Here is a 22,724-nt window from a genome sequence, read left to right on the forward strand (position 1 = left end):
CACTGATTTTTATTGCAATTTATCTAAGTTTAGGTAAGTTTGGAGAGTTTTCAAAAAAGTAACATGTCCACATTTTGTAGGATACGCTGTATATCGTACAATTCGACTGCGCGACAGACCACACGTGGTGCCAGCTTGGTTGCTAAATGTTGATATAACTGCTAAGTAAGCAAAAAGGAAATAAATTGTAAGCGTTAGATAATACATATCACGAAATCAACTGAGTGTTGTCAAGCTTTACCATATCAAAATTGGAGTCCCCTGTCGGGGGCATTTTGCACAATTTTTCTTTTTTTTTACTTTGAACCATTCACTTTTTGACACCTATCACTGTAGGTTAAGTTTATTCTAACAACAGCTACATAGAGGCAGAATTTAGTCAAATATTACAATGTATGCATCAATATTAGACTAACTGGGAGACTCATTTTAAACAAAAAATATGGGTACACTCAGTTACTGTGAAAACTTTTATCATCATCTTTCAATCCTGATGAGTGGCAGGTAGCCTAGTGGTTAGAGCGTTGGACCAGTAATCAAAAGGTTGCAAGATCAAATCCCAAGCTGACAAGGTAAAAAGGTGTCTTTCCTGAAAATCTTTCTTCCCTGATCAAGGCAGTTAATCCACAGTTCCTAGGCCATCGCTGAAAATAAGAATTTGTTTTTAACTGACTTGCCTAGTTTAATAAAGGTAAAAAAGAAATGCCTCAGCACTGAAAATGTCATGTTTATATGTTATATATGTTTAATGTTTATATTCAGAGTTGTCTTTCTAAAATGTGTATTGTGTGCCAAGTTATTTATCGACATGTATTTACCACTACAGCATGGAGTGAGGTGGATATGGTCCATGCCATGGAGGACTGTGGGGCAGGGATGGCTATCCGCCAGGCTGCCAAGGTTAGGCATCTTTTGATTTTAGAAGATTACCACGTGTATGTGAATTTTATCTACTAGTAACAGTTTTCTTTTCTTATCTACCTAGGTGCATGGTACCTCGGCAGACCCTGGCAGACAGGCTGAGAGGCCGGGTGACCCATGGTTGTCGCAGTGGACCACCCACATTGCTTTCACCAGAGGATGGACAATTCTCTGGTGCAGTACTGTATCTACTGCACCAGCCATGGGTTCCCCTTCACCAGACAGAGGCTGACGAAATACGTTAACAAAATACGCAGGTATTTGTTGTTCTATGTGTTTACGTATGTTTATGTATGTAGAATGCTGGACTGAATGTTCTCAATGTGTGTGATGTAAATGTGGATGTGTATGGGGATGCCAAATCAAGCATTTTCATGCTGATGGACAATTTTATATTTTATTCTGTTGTAGGTTTCAGCACCCAGGAGGAAACTATCTCACCACTGGGGAAGAGCTGATGGAAGGAGGAGACACAAGAACCTGAGCATGAGGAGGCCGGACACCCTAGACAGGGGAGAGCTGAGTGTGCCACACATCCGACGATGGAAACCTTCTTTGCTTCTTATGAGAAGCATTTGGAGGAGAGTGGGTTGAGGGAGAAACCAAGACAAATCTATAACTGCGATGAGTCTGGGTTGCGTAGCGACCAGAGCAGGCACAAAGTGCTGGCCTGCAGGCACAAAGAGCAGGCACCAATGAGCACATCACAGTGCTAGCCTGCTTCAACGCAGCTGGGGAGGTTGTCCCTCTGTTTATCATCTAAACCAGGTGTTTCCCCGGTGGCCACTACACACCAAGGTAGCTGGAGACCTCAGCCATTTTGACCACTCCTACATTGTAAACAAATCAGAATTTGCCAGAGTATGCCGCTACCCTTACCAGCGCTACAAGAACATACGCTATGTGGTGGAAGGGTTTAAGAAGTGTGGCCACTTCCCTTTTGACCGTTCAGCCATTTAAGTGTCCCATTTAGTGTCGTCACGGTCCCTACAGGGTTCCACTATCGGCTCTCCTGGAACCTGTGGTTGCCACATGCCTCAGTGGAATACACGCGCCAGTGGCAGGAGAGGCGTGAGAAGGAGAGGTCCGAGGCAGAGGAGAAAGAGTGTCGGGCAGCCCTCAGAGGGCACGGGAGAGGGCTGCCATGGATGAGACCATCGACGCCATCGCCTCTGCTGGACCTCCCGCTGGAATCACTCCTGACAGCTGCATCACCATCACCAGTGCCTCCCAGTGTGCAACACCTGTAGGAGCCGCCAGAGCCCCCAGCTGCAGGAGAAGGCCACATGCCTAATCTCCGGGCCACACCATCGTCGGCACCTCAACCACACCATTACAAACACCAGCTCCTCCAAACCATCATCGGCGGTTTCGTCCACCACCACGATGCACACCATCCCCCCTGTCTGTCACCACCAACGCAGCCTCCTCTGGACCAACTGCCTCCTCCATCTCCCCTGGTCACACCACCATAGCAGCCACGTCTGGTGTCGCTGCCCCCTGCAATTTGAATACAGCCACCTCCACAGGTAAACACATGTTAAATGACAAAAAAATGACTGTTATGTGTTTTATAAACTGCAATGTTGAACCTTTTTTTATTTTCTTTACATATCTACAGTCCATAGCACCAGCCTCAAGGCATGTCCACCTCCTCCAAAACATCTGAAGCTTCCTCCAGAGGTATTGTTGTAAGAAAGTTGAAAAGGGTTTTCATGGAACATGTTCTGTCTAACACTACTTTTTCTCTTAACTGCAGCACAGAAAAGGAAGAGAAAAGCGTCACCAGCCACCTCTGTCACACCACCCATGGCAGCACTCTCAGGTACTTCATAATATTTGTTTTTTACTCTCAGTTGTATCAATTACTATTGTTGCAGTAGTACTTCTACATTTTGCAAAACCATGTTAATCAATTTGATGGTCTTTTTTTTGGGGGGGGGGTTCAAATAAAAGAAGACACCACCTGCTGTGCTCACTGCGGTGAGTGTGATCCACCTGCAAGCTCCCCGCAGGAGTGTAGGTCCTAGGTGCCATGGATGTGCTGTGACTTCTGCCAGCACTGGTTCCACCGTAGGTGTGTGTAGTGGGATCTAGAGGTGGTGGTGAAGCTGGATTTTTATATACGGGGATGTCGAGATTTAATTGTTTGTTTGTTTGTTTTCATAGGAAATTATTTATTTGATTTAAAAAAAATACATGGCTAAAATATAATATATATTGATTCAACCAATCTTTTGTATTTCTTTCTTTACTTTCCAAGTGCATCTTTGCAACACAAACTCCAACAGTGTTTTAATTGTTCATGTCAATGCACGTGACTGAAATTAAAGTTGTATTTATTTAAACTCGTTTATATTTTAGTATTAAACTGTTATCTACTTTCTCAAAACATAAGATTAATCTGTAAAACAAATTATGAGACATTATTTGGTTACAACACTGAATATTTTGGTGAAGAACCGTATTTTAAGATTCCACAGGAGGGCACACCGGGCTACACAATGAAAAGTTGACATGCAAGTCATTTGCAGAAGGCTAGCCAACTAGTCAACTATCTAGTAAACACTTCGGATACGAGGTCGGTTTCTCATTTTTGAACAAAATGAAACAGATATATTTTGTAATTGAAGAAAATATTAAGGTGGCAGATCACTGGGGACCCTATTGCCGGTAATACGGAACTTATTTTTTTTGCTAGGCCGTTTATCAAAAAGCTGATAGTAGTGGTATTTCCACAGAAACGTTAGCAATGCTAATGGCTGACCTGTTAGCTAACATTTTCACGACACCAATAATCACAAAACATGGATGGCTTGATCACAAGATAACGCTGTTGAAGGTAATATATTTATACGGGGTTCCACGCTATGCTTCTATTATCATGAAGGCATACACACAAGGACCCTTTTGAAATTGGATCCAGTGTATATTTGTTATATACAATTTTGAATGATTTATCTTCAGGACAAAAAAGAACCCTTTTAGTGATATTGACCCTTAAATGTAAATGTGATCTGAGTTTTATGTCATTGTAAACTGAGTTATTTAAATGTAAACTGAGTTTTATGTAAATGTGAACAGTTTCATTTAAATGTCAACTGAACTTTACGACCATCTAAACAGCAGTAGAAAACTTCATAAAAAATGCTGCATTTTGTAAACACTCATGGTATTGAGAAATAACAGTACGTTGTGAGGACAAGCCATTCCAGGTCATTTGTTCAGTGAGTTTAGGTCTTTAGTTTAACATTGGTGAGAGTAGTTAGGGTTACAAAGTGATCTACAAAACCACACGCTCCACAAGCCGCCAGTATAAGGTCCCAACAAACGTCTCTACTTTCCATGCAAAACTCTACACAGACTAGATAAATCACACAGGATCGAATTACCTACCTCTGTTACATGTTAGCCTGATCTTTCTCAAACCATCCGTTCAAGGCCCAATGCTTGACTCCATGCTAACACTGTCCTGAGTTGTAATGCTTAAACATTTCTCCTATTTCAGTTTTAACCGTAACATTTCCCTATATGGTAGAATAACCATCCAAAGGCCAACGTAGCTCCGTCACCTCACCCAAACAGGACAGGAATATGAAACCCCCCAAGCTTCATTCAACACGCGCCACCCTATCACATCTCTCTCAATTGATCATATTTTTTCTCTCTTCACCCAGCACATTAAGAAAGAATCAATTTGTCAGCCAACATTTGGGAGGGGAGGGGATGGGAGTTGATGATGGGGAGGATGGTGGTGGAGTGTTGCACCTTGGGTATCAGGTGTCTCCTACACTTTCGCAGGAGACGATGACGCCAGTTCGAGGGCCCCTGTGCAAATTAACTGAAGAGACAGAAACATGCATTATTGATCCACGGAGGCATAAGCACGGGATCGGGTTGTAATTAATCCACAGCCTGGTCCCAATCAAGGAGAGGATCATATCCCTCCCCCTCATCTCCCCCTCTTTTCAAACACTAGCTGCTTCCATTCTCCATTTAACACAGGAAAATAGGTCACCTGCCTGTGGGGCAAAGCTGCTGTGGTGCCTGTTGTTTTTGTGCACGAACTACCTGTCAGTGTGCTAGTATCCTGTAATTAGATCCCACACGTTAACTCTTACGTCACAGCTATGGTTTCACATTGTAGAATCGTGTTATCCTGTACCACGACCACAACACATTTTCTGTATACCACTTGCTAGTCCTCATGTGCAAAATAGCATGCCTCAAGGACATTGAGATAAAATATGCAATTAGAAATGTTTTAACAAATGTTGACCTTTTGTCTTTCTGATCCTTTGTGGGTGAATCTCAAATAAGTGTTCGGTCTACATAAAAGCTGTACTTAATATGAGAGCTGCTGGAGTTCCAGCTAGGGGGGCGGCCGTGGCTTGCAGGATTGACTGGCTCTTCGCAGTCCTTTCGCCTCTAATGCCACTGCTGCTCGCATGCCCAGGTCCCAGTGGTGGAGGTCAGTGCAAAGGACAGTTCTCTAGCACAGGGTCCCAAGTGATGCCAAACAAACCCCTCTCACTCATTGTCTTTGTGGCTTTCCTGACAGTTTCTTTGCACCGCAGTCATGTTGTGTAAGCTTTTCATTGCAGACACATGCCAGATCTCACAATGCCTGGATAGATGTTTAAGATATAACTAACCATAGCAATGTGATGCCCGACTGCTCAGTCAAAAACCTGGCATGCAACCGTTGGTTGATGCAATGCAACATTTGTAATGTAGTCAGACTGAAATGGACCACAGTGAATGGAGATGACAGTGAAATGGGAGTTTTGTGTTATATGCCTCTTGGTGTCATAATCATACTATGATTGTTGTTTGTCATTGTTGCAGTGACCTTAAACTAAAGTTAAACACTATTTTGGCTGTGCAGGCAGTATAAAGTTGCATCAAAGAACTACTGTAACTCGTCACATGCCAAGAGCCAAACAAAATTGTTTGCTTTTTTACAATCCAGCAGATATTTGACAGGATTCGTTCAGCTTTGTCACACGTGAAATTGTATAGGTATTCCATTTACGCCAGTTATTGAAGCTTGCTGTTGTTGCTGAGTGCCTAAAAACATACATTTTCACACAGAAGTTCAGACCAAATGTGTCTGGAGAAAAGCACAGGCTGAAGAGTGTTTTGGTGAAGCTGTTTAGTGTTTCATGTGGTGTGTGAAAACTAAATCCCAACAGCTGCCCCGTTACTGTCGTGGTTAGTGAAGAACAAGCATAGCAGAGTAATTCCCTCTCCTTTCCAGAACAAATGAAGATATACTGTTGTGAATACCTATCATCACAGTCATTTGCTGTTTTAATTTGGTATCAAAATGAGCAGAAAATACAAAATCACCTAATTTCCTTCCGTTCCACAAAAGTAGTGATGAACATAATGACGTGTTTACTTAAATGGTTGTACTACATGATGTGCACCATAAAAAAATATATATATTTGGCTTTTTCTTTGAATCAATCAAGTGATGTGTTCCCTTGGCAGTTTATACAACAACATAGAAACAACCTAAACTAGTATAATGTGCCAGTCTGAGACCAAGCTATCCAAGCATTATTTCTCACAGGTAAATCAAATATCAATCATTTTTGGATTGGCAGATAAAGCCTAGTGACTTCACAACTTGCATACGTATTAGGCTACACTGAAGACCCACATACTGTAGTCCTGTGCTTGCGGTTCATCCTCCTATTGCTTCATTATGTGTAGAATGCAGCACAGTGACGCCTCACATAAACTGCCTCTCTCTGGACGTTCACCACCCGCATTCCGACCCCTTGACTTTTTCCACATTTTGTTATGTTACAGCCTTATTCTAAAATTAACTAAACAGATTTTCCCCTCATCAATCTACACTCAATACCCTATAATGACAAAGCAAAAACAGGTTTTAATATTTTTTTGTAAATACATTTTTTGCTTTGTCATTATGGGGTATTGTGTGTGGATTGATGAAGAAAAAATGTAATTTAATTTATTTTAGAATAAGGCTGTAATGCAAGAAAATGAGGAGAAGGGGAAGGGGTCTGAATCCTTTCCGAATGCACTGTGTGTTAGTCACATCACACAAGACACACAACCACCCCCATCACCCCCCCCCCCCCCCCCCCCCCCCCCCATCCATCTAACTAAGTTGTTATGCCATGATGAACTGAACCAATTAAGCGGTGCACTTCTGCCGGGCAAAGATGCATCTCCTAATGACCAAGTCACCGTTCACAAGAGTGCTTTGCCATCCCTCCATCTATAGCCTCTCTACCTCATTACCATTCAATCATTAGCCGTCACTCACACGGACCAGCCACTCTCATTTACAGTGAGATAAACTGCTGATCGGGGGGGTGGGGTGCGTGTTATAAATCATAATGCACTAACAATAATGCACTAACAATAATGCACTAACAACAATGGGTAGTTTTAACACTATTGGGGATAGGCCTGGAGGTGAAGTAAATCATACTAGATATGGGGATGTATAAGTACTTTGGTATGTCTATGGGAATATCCGCATAACAATATCCGACACCCAAGCTACGTATGTTCCACTGTCCATACTAGCATATCACTTACAATAGAATACATAACCAATATTGTGCTTAATAAGTGGTATGCTAGTGTGGATATTGGAACAAAGCCCCTGTTTTGAAAATAGGTTCAGGAAATTGGATTGCTGTTACTGGTACTTATTTAGTCCAAGGAGAGGGACCATAGTGAGATATAACAGCATGTCTTTTAACAATGCATTTTAAAATACTGCCATGATTGCAACAATATGAAAATGTATGTACACTACATGACCAAAAGTATGTGGGCACGTGCTATAACAGCATCCCCTCTTCTGGGAAGGCTTTCATTTAGATGTTGGAACATTGCTGCGGGGACTTGCTTCCATTCAGCCACATGAGGCCGGGCACTGATGTCCAATTCATCCTAAAGGTGTTTGATTGGGTTGAGGTCAGGGCTTTGTGCAGGCCAGTCAAGTTCTTCCACACCGATCTCAACAAACCATTTCTGTATGGACGTTACTTTGTGCACGGTGGCAATGTCATACTGAAACAGGAAAAGGCCTTTCCCAAAATTTTGCCACAAAGTTGGAAACACAGAATCGTATAGAATGTCATTTTATGCTGGAGCATTAAGATTTCCCTTCACTGGAACTGAGGGACCTAGCCCGAACCATTAAAAACAGCCAGGCCATTATTCCTCCTCCACCAAACCATACATTTGGTACTATGTATTGGGCAGGTAGCGTTCTCCTGGCATCTTCCAAACCCAGATTCGCCCGTCGGATTGCCAGATGGTGAAGTGTGATTCATCACTCCAGAGAATGTGTTTCCACTGCTCCAGAGTGCAATGGCGGCGAGCATTATACCACCACTCCAGCCTATGCTTGGCATTGAAAATTGTGATTGCAAAGCTGTGTGCTCGATTTTAAACACCTGTCAGCAACAGGTATGGCTGAAATAGACAAATCCACTCATTTGAAGGGGTGTCCACATACTTTTGTATATATAGTGTATGATGTTTGTATTTGCCTCATAAAAATTTCACGAGACCTGCGTTGTCAGTTATGTGGCATTTCAAATCTCTATGAATCAATTTGACAAAACTTTGCTCCATAGTCAAAGTACAATATGATACAATTTCCCATTTAGCAATGCAAACAAGTCCATATTTGGCAAGCAATATTTACGTTCTACATTCTAGCATAACATATTTACCTCAGGTGTCTATATCTGCATTGTAAAGACTGATTATACTTGTTCACAAACTGTCCCTACCAAGGAATTACTGTATGCACAAAACCTTATACACTGAGTGTACAAAACATTAAGAACATGGCATAGGCTAACCATGTGAATCTAGGTGAAAGCTATGATCACTTATTGATGTCACTTGTTAAATCAACTTCAATCAGTGTAGATGAAAGGGAGGAGACAGGATTGTTAAGCCAATTGAGAGATGGATTGTGTGGGTGCCTTTCAGAGGGGGAATGGGCAACACAAAATATATACGTGCCTTTGAATGGGGTATGGTAGTAGGTGCCAGATGCAATGCTGCTAGGTTTTTCATGCTCCACCCAAATGACATCCAGCCAGCTTGACACAACAGTGGGAAGCACTGGAGTCAATATGGGCCAGCATTACCTTGGAATGCTTTCGACACCTTGTAGAGTCCATATTCTGACAAAAAAAAGTGTGTGTGGGGGGGGGGGGGGGGGGGGTGCAACTTAATATTAGGAAGGTGTTCATAATGTTTGGTATATCAAATCAAATCAAATTTATTTACATAGCCCTTCGTACATCAGCTGATATCTCAAAGTGCTGTACAGAAACCCAGCCTAAAACCCCAAACAGCAAGCAATGCAGGTGGCTAGGAAAAACTCCCTAGAAAGGCCAAAACCTAGGAAGAAACCTAGAGAGGAACCAGGCTATGTGGGGTGGCCAGTCCTCTTCTGGCTGTGCCGGGTGGAGATTATAACAGAACATGGTCAAGATGTTCAAATGTTCATAAATGACCAGCATTGTCAAATAATAATAAGGCAGAACAGTTGAAACTGGAGCAGCAGCACAGTCAGGTGGACTGGGGACAGCAAGGAGTCATCATGTTAGGTATTCCTGGGGCATGGTCTCAGTGTAAATATTTGATGGTGGGTTTGAGTAATGGCATTAACATTTCGAGCTGCACATTGTAATTCTGTATTTTAGAAAAGATCACAGACCCTTATATATTTCCCAAAACCAGAAATTTGACATTCCAATTACAGCTCCTGAAAGTCCCACTCAGTAAGATGTGCATGCCATCAAAGAGAGGGCCACCGACAGAAATGTAAACATAGGATCAAATGCAGCCCATGTCATTTCCACATGTGAATAGACCTGCTGCTCTTTAAAAAAAAGATGTACTTATCTATTTTTTACTTAACACTTGTTTTTCTTAAACTGCATTGTTGGTTAAGGCCTTGTAAGTAAGCATTTCACTGTAAGGTCTGTCTCCTAATTTGGCGCACGTGACAAATAAAATATGATTTGATTCGATTTCTAAGATAAGTAAAGTATATCTGAAGTGCACGAGAATAACTTTATTTTGCAAAGTCGTATATGGAGACATGGAGTAACAGGTCCTTAATTTCTTGGTTATATTACGAGTGGTGGGAAAAGTACCCAATTGTCATACTTGAGTAAAAGTAAAGATACCTCAATATAAAATGACTCAAGTATAAATTTCACCCAGTAAAATTTCTGGGTCTAAAAGTCTAAAAGTATTTGGTTTTAATTGCTTAAACATACTTAAGTATCAAAAGTAAAAGTAAAAATCATAATAAAACGAGTACTTTTTGGTGTCACGGAAAATGTATGGAGTAAAAAGTACATACTTTTCTTTAGAAAGGAAGTGAATAGTAAACATGAATAGTAAAGTACAGATAGCCCAAAAAAACTACTAAAGTAGTACTTTAAAGTACTTTACAACCCTGGATAAGTCAGTTGTACTAATCTCGTTTAGGATATAAATTACTTATAGTACCAAGAACAGTAAATGCAAGTCTGTAACACAATCACAGAAACAAAACTTTCCAAACACATTCAACACAAACTTGAACCCTGTGCCACCTTTCCCAGTAACCCTCTATGGTTCTGCCTAACCTATCACAGGGATTCTCCTGTTTTTTCTTCTCTGTCTTTGCAATGAGCCCCATCTCCATGTTTAATTTAAACATTTTAAAGATCAGCATCCACCGAGGCTCCTTCTCATCCTCTGCCTTTGATGCGGCTCCAAAGTGTCCTGGCCAGCCTCCGACCTCTCAAACAAGGAACTGTGTGGGTCACCTGAGTAGAGTTTTGAGAGACGGCACCCCCACCACACTGACCCTCTCGCTCTCCCCTCAGTCTCTCGTTCTTGTGCATTTTCTTCCTGGCAATTAGGAGCTTGCTCGATAACCCTTTTCTTCACTCTCCTAAAATGCCTATTGTGTCGTTACACCACAAAAAAAGCACAAGAAAGAGCATTAAGACAACCAGCATCTCAGATTGTTCTGATAACATTTATGTTGTTAGAAACAGATATGATTAGTATTCCTGCAACGTTATTTTGTTAAAGTATAATTCGATATGTGAGAAATTAAGCTAATTGATAGCAACCAAATTGGCCATTATAATGTCCATATAATATTCAATAAATATAGTACATAACATCCGACTTGGACTAAACTTCATCTGTACAAACAATAGTACGCAACTATAAACATTATGGGACGACATACCGCTCAGGAAGAAGATGCGTTCTGTCTCCTAGAGATGAACATACCTTGGTGTGAAAAGTGCAAATCAATCCCAGAACAACAGCAAAAGACCTTGTGAAGAGGCTGGAGGGAACAGGTACAAAAGTATCTATATCCACAGTAAAACAAGTCCTATATCGACATAACCTGAAAGGCCACTCAGCAGGGAAGAAGCCACTGCTCCAGAACCACCATACAAAAGCCAGGCTATAGTTTGCAACTGCACATGGGGACAAAGATCTTACTTTTTTGAGAAATGTCCTCTGGTCTGATGAAACAAAAATAGAACTGTTTGGCCATAATGACCATTGTTATGTTTGGAGGAGTTAGGGGGAGGCTTGTAAGGCGAAGAACACCATCCCAACCGTGAAGCACGGGGGTGGCGGCATCATGTTGTGGGGTGCTTTCCTGTTGGAGGGCCTGATACACTTCATAAAATAGATGGCATCAAGAGGCAGGAAAATGATGTGGCTATATTGAAGCTACATCTCATGACATCAGTCAGGAAGTTAAAGCTTGGTCACAAATGGGTGTCCAAATGGACAATGACCCCAAGCATACTTCCAAAGTTGTGGCAAAATGGCTTAAGGACAACAAAGTCAAGGTATTGGAGTGGCCATCACAAAGCACTGACCTCAATCCTATAGAAAATGTGGGCAGAACTGAAAAAACGTGTGCGAGCCAGGAGGCCTACAAACCTGACTCAGTTACACCAGCTCTGTCAGGAGGAATGGGCCAAAATTCACCCAACTTATTGTGGGATGCTTGATGAAGGCTACTGAAAACGTTTGACCCAAGATAAACAATTTAAAGGCAATGCTACCAAAGACTAATTGAGTGTATGTGAACTTCTGACCCACTGGGAATGTGATGAAATAAAAGCTGAATTAAATCATTCTATCTACTATTATTCTGACATTTCACATTCTTAAAATAAAGTGGTGATACTAACTGACCTAAAACAGGGAGTTTTTACTGGGATTAAATGTCAGGAATTGTGAAAAACTGAGTTTAAATGTATTTGGCTAAAGTGCATGGAAGCTTCCGACTTCAACTGTAAATAAGATATTTCTGCTTTTTATTTGTAACACATTAGCAAAAATGTAGAAAACCCTGTTTTCGAGTTGTCATTATTGGATGTAGTGTGTCGAATACTGAGGATTTTTTTTAAATACATTTTTGAATAATACTGTAACCTAACAAAATGTGGAAAAAGTCAAGGGGTCTGAATACTTTCCAAATGCACTGTACATGCAGCCTCACTCATCCATCCTGGTGGATTACTACAATGTTAATGGGCTACGCTTCACCTAATTTCCCTCTAATGAGAGTGTCCTTGAGATGAGGCATTGTGATGAGCCGCACTACAAGTGCGCCATTTAACTTCCTGAGCCCTGAGAGGATTGTACCACATCTCACTTCCTGCTCGGTTTCAGGCACGTTATTTGCATGAGACCTAGACTTAGGTGAGTACAAGTACACACAGCAAACGACCCTGAAAATATTTGACTTTCTCGTGCAGCGATACACAGAATGGTGCATTGACTCTGTCAGAAACAATTAATGTAACAGCATTTCAATAGAACCCATTTTTTGCTGCCAGCAATGTTCCATCTGACTCTCTTTCTGTGTGCAGAAAGAACAATCTCAACAGATGAATTGGAGGAGTTGAATGCATATGGAAACAATCATGAAGGGGTCATGGAATAAATCATGGAAATACAATGCAATATCAGGGAAACTCTGGAGCGTGGATATCCAAACGCTTATACAGAAGCATAGCAAGATGACAAGGAAATCAAACGCCAGTCGGAGGGCTGTACAACAAGGTGTTGTCGCGGCAGGCATATTGTCTTGTGACGGAAACGTGAGAAGGCATTTGACAAAGAGATGGCTTTGTGTCAACCTCTGACATTATCAAAAAGCTCATTAAAGGGAGAATGGGCAATGTATTATGCCCCTCCTCCTCCTTCCCAGTACAGGTACAGTACATGACAGATGACAGTCTCTTGTATTGCAAAGAGAAGAGTGATTTGTTTACAATACGTATTCTTATGAAACGCACAGATATGTGGAATATAATCATACATGCCCTTGAATCAACCGTTTTGTCATATTTTCATCCAGCTGTCAGTTTATCTGTTCATCCCCCATCTAGCCGTCAATTCATCCATCTCTCCATCCCATGTCATTCAGTGTGCAACAATGTGCTCTAGTGTGATGAGGGAATCTGGTTTTCATTGATTATGATATGAATACATGAATAAAATCAGCATTAGAATGGCAGTATTTTTGGCACAGTGCCTTGGACAGCACAGAGGGTATTATAGAGTTCAAGTCATCACATTATGCCTATGACCCTGCCTCTTATTCTATTCTCTCTTTTGACGTTACATTGTGCAAAGAACTTTCCAAGCACCGTAAGGCAGTAGATTTCTGGCATCAAGAATCAAAGACAGTCAAGAACGCAAAGCACTGTTGAGGTCAGAAATTTACATACACTTTGGTTGGAGTCATTAAAACTATAGTTTGGCAAGTCGGTTAGGACATCTACTTTGTGCATGACACAAGTCATTTTTTCCAACAATTGTTTACAGACAGATTATTTCACTTATAATTCACTGTGTCACAATTCCAGTGGGTCAGTTAAGATACAATAAGTTGACTGTGCCTTTAAACAGCTTGGAAAATTCCAGAAAATGTCATGGCTTTAGAAACTTCTGATAGGCTAATTGACATAATTTGAGTCAATTGGAGGTGTACCTGTGGATGTATTTCAAGGCCTACCTTCAAACTCAGTGCCTCTTTACTTGACATCATGGGAAAATCAAAAGAAATCAGACCTCAGAGAAGGCAATGCTACCAACTACTAATTGAGTGTATGTAAACTTCTGATCCACTGGGAATGTGATGAAAGAAATAAAAGATGAAAGAAATAATTATTTATACGATTATTCTGACATTTCACGTTCTTAAAATAAAGCTGTTATCCTAACTGACCTAAGACAGGGAATTTTTACTAGGATTAAATGTCAGGAATTGTGAAAAACTGAGTTTAAATGTATTTGTCCTAGGTGTATGTAAACTTCCAACTTCAACTGTAAGTAGGTCAACATAACAATTGCCTGATCTAAACCCAAATTGTGAAACCCACTACTTCTGCACCAAGGCTCTGTCAGTGTAGTCACAGTCACAATGGTTCAAGATAATGGTAAACAGACAGATGTAAACATTACGGACATACCCCAGTGGAGCTATCAAGGGTTGTTAAAGCCTAGTGGGCGTAACGTCTGTGTCTAAGTGGCTATGCTAGCGCATCTGGGCCACAACATCTGGGCGTGATTCTGATTTAATTGAATAACTAGAATTTAATGTTTCCATCTGAATTAACATAAGCGATTCATTTAGGAATCAGGACAGCGTAAACTGGCAGCAATGTTCAACTTATGGGCTGGAAGAGTGGCTTGGGGCTTCGAGTTGACACTGACATTATATTGTAGTTGTATGGACAATCAAACCTTTCACATCTGGAAGTATTTTGTCATGAGCGTGTACTTTTGTCAGGCCAACCAAGAAGACCTCACATTTTGTTACTGTAGGCACATGGGTGTGGATATTTAGACAGAGAGAAATAGAACAGTGAGATCTATGCTTTATTTGTTAGTTGTAAGAGCTTGTGTACACGTTCTGGAGGAGATGTTATTGTGCACTTAACCATACGTGTTTCTTATGGAGACATAGAACCCAAGGTCATGCTAGGCTTTGCTAGTGTTGTCTGTGCTTATCCTAAACAGGGATATAGCTGGATTCAGGCTCACTTACATGGTGAAGGCAATTGACTGTGAATTGCCTCGATTGCCGTGTTATGGTTTGTAATCAGAGTTGTTGAGTTGTTTTTCTTTATCATCCGCAACACTGACAGAGCACCTCAACACTGATGGAGCCCCACGACACTGACGGAGCCCCGCAACACTGATGGAGCGTCTCAACACTGATGGATCTCCACGACACTGTTGGAGCCCCGCAACACTGATGGAGCCCCACGACACTGACGGAGCCCCGGGACACTGATGGAGCCCCACGACACTGACGGAGCCCCGTGACACTGATGGAGCCCCGTGACACTGACGGAGCCCCGTGACACTGATGGAGCCCCATGACACTGACAGAGCCCCGTGACACTGATGGAGCCCCACGACACTGACGGAGCCCCACGGCACTGACGGAGCCCCGTGACACTGATGGAGCCCCACGACACTGACTGAGCCCCACGACACTGATGGAGCATCTCAACACTGATGGAGCCCCACGGCACTGACGGAGCCCCGCAACACTGATGGAGCGTCTCAACACTGACGGAGCCCCGCAACACTGGTGGAGCGTCTCAACACTGACGGAGCCCCGCAACACTGGTGGAGCGTCTCAACACTGATGGAGCCCCGCAACACTGACGGAGCCCCGCAACACTGACGGAGCCCCGCAACACTGGTGGAGCGTCTCAACACTGATGGAGCCCCGCAACACTGATGGAGCCCCGCAACACTGACGGAGCCCCGCAACACTGACGGAGCCCCACGACACTGATGGAGCACCACAACACTGATGGAGCGTCTCAACACTGATGGAGCCCCGCAACACTGACGGAGCCCCGCAACACTGATGGAGCCCCGCAACACTGATGGAGCCCCGCAACACTGACGGGCGCCACAACAGTGACGAAGCCCCGCAACACTGATGGAGCCCCGCAACACTGACGGAGCCCCGCAACACTGACGGAGCGCTTCAACACTGATGGAGCCCCGCAACACTGATGGAGACCCGTAACACTGATGGAGCAACTCAACACTGACGGAGGCCCGCTACACTGACGAAGCACCTGGACACTGACGGAGGCTCGTAACACTGACAGAGCTCTGCAACACTGATGGAGTTCCTCAACACTGACTGAGGCCTGTAACACTGACGGAGCGTCTCAACACTGATGGAGCCCCGCAACACTGATGGAGCGTCTCAACACTGATGGAGCCCCGCAACACTGATGGAGCGTCTCAACACTGATGGAGTTCCTCAACACTGACTGAGGCCCGTAACACTGATGGAGCGTCTCAACACTGACGGAGCCCCGCAACACTGATGGAGCGTCTCAACACTGATGGAGCCCCGCAACACTGACGGTGCCCCACAACAGTGACGAAGCCCCGCAACACTGACGGAGCCCCGCAACACTGACGGTGCCCCACAACAGTGACGAAGCCCCGCAACACTGATGGAGCCCCACAACACTGACGGAGCCCCGCAACACTGATGGAGCGTCACAACACTGACGGAGCGTCTCAACACTGATGGAGCGTCTCAACACTGACGGAGCCCCACAACACTGATGGAGCGTCTCAACACTGACGGAGCCCCACAACACTGATGGATCCCCGCAACACTGACGGAGCCCCACAACACCGATGGAGCGTCACAACACTGACGGAGCGTCTCAACACTGACGGAGCGTCACAACACTGACGGAGCCCCACAACACTGATGGAGCGTCTCAACACTGACAGAGCCCCACAAAACTGACGGAGCGTCTCAACACTGACGGAGCCCCACAACACTGACGGAGCGTCTCAACACTGACGGAGCCCCACAACACTGACGGAGCGTCTCAACACTGACGGAGCCCCACAACACTGACGGAGCGTCTCAACACTGACGGAGCCCCACAACACTGATGGAGCGTCTCAACACTGACGGAGCCCCACAACACTGACGGAGCCCCACAACACTGATGGAGCGTCACAACACTGACGGAGTGTCTCAACACTGACGTATTTTCCTCTCATAACTTATAAGCAAATATGCTTAATTGGACATAGAAGTGTAAACCATTAAGGCCTCAATTTTTGTAGAAAAGCCTAATGTATTCAGACTGCGATTCAATGATTACTCGAAAAGACCGTTGAATAGTGGCTTAAAACACTGTTTTAAGTGTAGCGGGGATCCAGCTCACACTGGATGAGAGAGCATTACTGCATGTTTTGTTTTGAGGTTAAGTCACGCCCTGATTGTTCCAGACCACCCACCAAGCTCGGCATGAGGTATGGTTTACTGAGAGATTATAAGAGAGGTCCTAGCAAGCCATCCGTACAACAACAAAAGACTTGGAGAGAGGGTTTGTCGGTCAACTTTCCTTTTCCTATTTTTAACACTTTGTTGGCAACGGTAATGGCAAAAACACTGAAAGACTAATCACGGAGGTTCTTCTTGGTGTTCAGTGTGTATTGCATTGTGTGAATTGCTGGCATATTGCATGTGCATGCAAATGTTTCACCAAGCAGCGTCATAAACGTGTTGCTCTGCATCAGCAGAACAGCTTGATTCCACATCCACCTGCAACAGGAATGTTCACAATATCATATCTTTTTTCTTCTTTCACATTTTAATTCCAAATCAAACCCCTGTTATATGGACACAAAGGCATCTACCGCTGACCCCAATATTCAAGAGCTACTCCGTTATTCAGTTTGATGTGAAGGCATTTCCTTTCATTGCCGAGCCAAACCCTGCTGATTGTCATTGAATGAATAATGTAGTTAAGATTTTTTTTTAAATGTTTTGTTATTCAAATATTCAGCACAATGGAGAATCACTTAGTTCAGGGTTGATGCGAGTTAATATTAGTTCAAATGTCATGTTCTTTTCTTTATTCTTGTTTGGTGTGAATTTATAGACCAATACGTCCTTCAACTTCTGACGCCAACGGAGACCCAAACTGGAGTGCACCGTTTGTCTCTGTTTCTCAAAGCATGTTGTCAGGGAGGAGGGATGCTGAAGGTAGACAACAATGATCCCTGTGCTATCCATCAGAGCTAACATCGCCATGGCAACAGCAGGACAATATGACCATGAGACTCTCTTCAAGGACTTTGAGTAAACAGACACATTTGCCCAATGACACGTGGCTGACGGGTGTTCCTGAGTTGAGGTTTATCAGTCTGAGACCATTTCCCTTTGTCATTTGGATGGAACTAGGTAACACTCAGCCTACCAGAATGAAATAACTAATTGACACAATCAAATGGGCATTTATATTTGAATATAACACTTCCATTTTTCTTAATGTTATTGGCACAATCAATGTATAATTCCCCCCAATTTAGATATTAGATTATCTCTAAACAGTGTACTTAGAAAATAATACGCTTGGAAATATTCATTCGATGTAGGCTCTTGTGCAAGCTTTGCTCAAGGAAATTATTGTTTTAATTTATTAAAATATCCTTATTGTGAGTTCAGAAATACTACAGGACTCATGTGTAGCACTCATCTGTGAACTTGTAGACCGTATTAGACCCTCTAGCAATTAGCTAATGATGACCCAGCTAATTTCTAAATGGCAGTCTAACTAGTGCCAAATAGCTTTCACAGTTGGTGCCACTTTCCTCGATGTAGCTCCTGCATTGGCATCATAGTGGCATTACTGGAATGCATGGACTCAATTATGTGTTATGACCTGGTATGACATATTCCGTGACATAAATGTCATTTTAGTCAAGCACTGCCTTAAGAATGACTGCAACAGCACACTTAATGACATTCACCATCCTCTGGAGCTGATGATTTCATGGCCATGGTTTGGTTAGGATTATTGCATCCATTGAATCCATCTATTAAATACAGAAGGCAAGTAAATCAAAACAATAATTAAATGCCGTCTAACAATAGAACACTGGGAATTAAAAAAATACCTAATCTTGTGTGCAAACTTGGTCTCCATAACTGCCCTGTTTTTTCAGCCTCATCCTTCAAGCAGCCATTCAACAACATTGCACCTTTTATCATGTGATCTGGATTAGACATTACGCAAAATTCCAGGTTGGGGAGTTTGAGTAATTTCTCTTGATGACTTAAAAGAAGTGAGATGTGAACCTCTATGGCTCTCTTGGGCTGTGGTCCCTGCGGATTCCCGGGCCCTTCCTAAATCTCTTCCTTTTAAAGGGCACCGAGGTTAAGCAGGTTCAATGGAGCAAATAAATAATGAACCGAAGAGGGATAGTTAAGAATAGCACATCAGACGAGCCAGGAGACGACCCTGGTGGCCCTACGAGTCCCCAGACTTAAGACCCCTGGAAGCCCCTAGACCTAGTCTTTGTTAAATAAAACCCTACGTCTCTACTCTCTCTACTCTCGCACCACATCTGAGTCCTACCTAGATAAGGGATTTGCTCTCTCTCAGGTCCTGTCATCTAAATATAGTTGACATAGAGGCGAGACGTTATTTGCTCCTTGGCTGTCGTCGCTGTTATCTATCATCTATCATTACTGTCACGCGTCTCTGTCGATAGGAATGATGCCAATTTGATGTTGTCAACAACAGCAACGAACAAACGTGTGATTGCTACAAGGATGTCTTGAAATTCTTAATTGGCATGATGCCTCCCCTGGGCTGCTCCTATCGATTGAATTGATATTTACAGTACAGTACAGTACAACAGAAGCTGTGTTTGCATGCGTAGAAGTGAGATAAAGATAATCCCACAGTAATGATGGGAGATCATTGTATTGGAATGAGTAGTACATCTAGGTCGTGGCATGCAACTTACTGTAGCTGATTGATCTCTGAGGTTCTGTATTTCACACAAGAGCAGAGAAGAGAATCACCTTTGGACAGGACAACACTGTCTCTGTGCTACTTCTACCCTCCAACTGTGGAAAAAGTTAAGAAAAGATCAGAATTGAGCATAACTTCAATATATGCCAATTGAACAGCCTGTACACAATTGGCATCAGTTCACCATTGTCACCAGCAAGCAGAAATAATCTAAGCTTGCAGTATACCGGATCAAATTGTAAAATGTAAGTAAACATAGCTTGTTCCACTGTTGTACGAGATTGCTGGGTTTCCATTTCCATCAACGGCAACCTTGGCTCAATTCCCATACGTTATTTGGTGAAGTTGCTATCTAGTTAGTCTCGCCTGTTTAGTAAATACCTATTCTCATTTAGTGGACAGATCTTGATACATTCCTGAGCGGGATACAAACACACGTTTCCCAGGGTGTTGGAAGTAAAATACCCTGCTGCATTGACATCGTTAATGGTCACATGTTTCGGCTTCGTACTAAATGGCACCTTATTTCCTATATAGTGCAATACTACTCTATGGGCCCTGGTCAACATAAATGCACTACTTTCGCAATAGGGTACCATTTGGGACACATATTTAAGTGCAGTGTCTCTCCCTCCATGTCTTCTTTTAGCTGCCAGATGATGTGTGCTTTCAGCACTGTTGCAAGCCATTGTTGCTAATGCTGTATGTAATTACCTAAACAAGAGACCCACTGGGCACAGATGTCAATTCAACGTCTATTCCACATCGGTTCAACATAATTTAATTGAAATGACGTGGAAACAACGCACCATTAATCTCCAGCCCAAACAGATTCAATCTGTCGATTCACAACCACTGTATCCATATTGCACGTATTATATTAACATTGTTGAGCTGGGCTCATTTTAATTTGATAGATTTTGTCTGTGTGTATGTGTGAGAATGAGAGAGAGAGAGAGAGATAGAGAGAGAGAGAGAGAGAGAGAGAGAGAGAGAGAGAGAGAGAGAGCGAGAGAAGAAGAGACAGAGAAATATTCATATTTTCATAGAAGGGCTGTGTAAATTATATAATTGGTTTGAAAACATAAGGCAACCTCTTATACAATATTTTACAATGTTATGGAGAACTTGTTACAAAATTATTCAGATTTGTCTGATTGTTAACATAATTGTCTCTGTTTTCTAATATTCTACCTGAATAATTAGAAGTCGGCAAAATCATTAGCATCTCTGTCATTATCTCCTCTGGATATTCACAACAATCCTAATTGATTTTAACAGAGAAAAGGTTCATGTTCTGCTGTACAACCCCTTTCTCTTTTTCATGATTGTATGCTCAGAATGATTGGCTTCCATTTTGTCTAGATGTTCTTGGTCCGATCACAAAACAGGCATTTTACCATCTGTGGACTGAGTAATGACAGCCCCCGGAGACATTTCACCTCCAGCAGACTTTCCATGGGCCTCTCTGATTACAGTGTCTGACTGGATCCCAGTGGGTGGCAGGAGAAACAGGGTCCTGAGCATGAGAAAGTGGGCAGCCCATGCCAGACCTGAAGCTGGACGAAGGCCTTAGCTCGTCTGCCTAGCAGCATCCTTGGCCATCTGAATGCCATGGAGGTAATCACCCACATACTGGTCAGTCCCTCTAGGATTTAGCTGCTGCAATTCTGACATTTGGCAATATGGCAATATGCAAGGATGTTGCCCAATTTGTAGCAAAAAATGTGCTTACGTTTTTTTTTTACACGTGGCTTGATTTAATGATATGATGCATAAAATGTTATACCTTTATTTAACTAGGCAAGTTAGTTAAGAACAAATTCCTATTTTCAATGACGGCCTAGAAACAGTGGGGCAGAACAGGGGCAGAACAGCAGATTTGTACCTTGTCAGCTTGGGGACTTGAACTTGCAACCTTTCGGTTACTAGTCCAACGCTCAAACCACTAGGCTACCCTGCCACCCCAAATGTGCAGTGACTGGTTGAAATTGCGAGCCCTCTTTTTTTTACTGCAGTGATGGGTCAGTTTTATGCGATAATACTGCAATGATTTGACTGTTTTATGCGGAAATAGTGTGGTGATTGGTCAAATTTTATAAGCGGAAAATATGTGGGAATTTTTGATTCTGCAAAAAAAAAAAAAAAAAGTGAATGGATAAACTAACTGATAATTTGGATACGTAAGTATGGTGTCCATTTTAGGACATCCATTCAACGTTAGAGATTATAACTTCCAAAAATCAATATCCTACAAAAACTGCATCCAACATGCTGAAAAATGTATCAAACAATAAATGTCCTAAAATTGTCACCGTTTACAGGGCATTCTACTACCGCCTGCCATTTCAAAGTCTCCCTGAAACACAGGGACATCCAGCATGGCCTGCCTTTGTGGTGGAGCTGGAACTCTGCCAAATATGTGGGCTTTCAGTCCACAAAATGTGTCTCAATGTGGGGAACGGCACAGAGGGTAACAGCAGGGTCTGATACAGTAAGTCGAGAGTGCACACTGCACGTCATACTCTGTGTTAGTAAGAAGTGACTGAAATTAAGATAACCGGGGTAAGGAACGGCATACAAGAAAAACTGAGGTGAGAAACAATGAACGCTGGAAACTGTAGGCCTATATTACACGGAGCCAATCATCCAACCAGTTTGTTAGCAACATAGGAAGAGGTTAATAGCATGGAAAGATAAATAGAGGGGGAGCCTGGAGGTGTCAGTTGCATGTTTGTTTGTCAAACCCCGTTTGTTGTACAGTGGTTGCCGTGTGGTTACCTTCCACAAGAGCGCATGACAACATATAAGGAGATAATTGCACAGCGAGGTGTTTGGCCCCCGCCAAGTCTCTCCCAAACTTGGCATTTATGCTATTGAGATAATGAGATGTGTCAAGGAGTCCGCTGA

The 22,724-nt window shown here is 42.7% G+C and overlaps 1 protein-coding gene across 2 annotated transcripts in view; it reads right to left on the bottom strand.

Annotated features, from left to right (window-relative positions):
* Positions 1-22,724, bottom strand: part of LOC110488917 (leucine-rich repeat and immunoglobulin-like domain-containing nogo receptor-interacting protein 2) — a 318,223-nt gene that overhangs the window by 160,268 nt on the left and 135,231 nt on the right. Inside the window, exon 4 of one of the 2 annotated variants that reach the window (XM_021561382.2) lies at positions 19,807-19,909. The exons of the other annotated variant lie outside the window; for it this stretch is intronic. The gene's annotated coding sequence lies outside the window, so the exon portion shown is untranslated. The remainder of the gene's footprint in view (positions 1-19,806; positions 19,910-22,724) is intronic. 2 annotated transcript variants of the gene reach the window in all.

This window comes from Oncorhynchus mykiss, chromosome 14 (genome assembly GCF_013265735.2).
Source record: "Oncorhynchus mykiss isolate Arlee chromosome 14, USDA_OmykA_1.1, whole genome shotgun sequence".
Taxonomy (NCBI): Eukaryota; Metazoa; Chordata; class Actinopteri; order Salmoniformes; family Salmonidae; genus Oncorhynchus; species Oncorhynchus mykiss.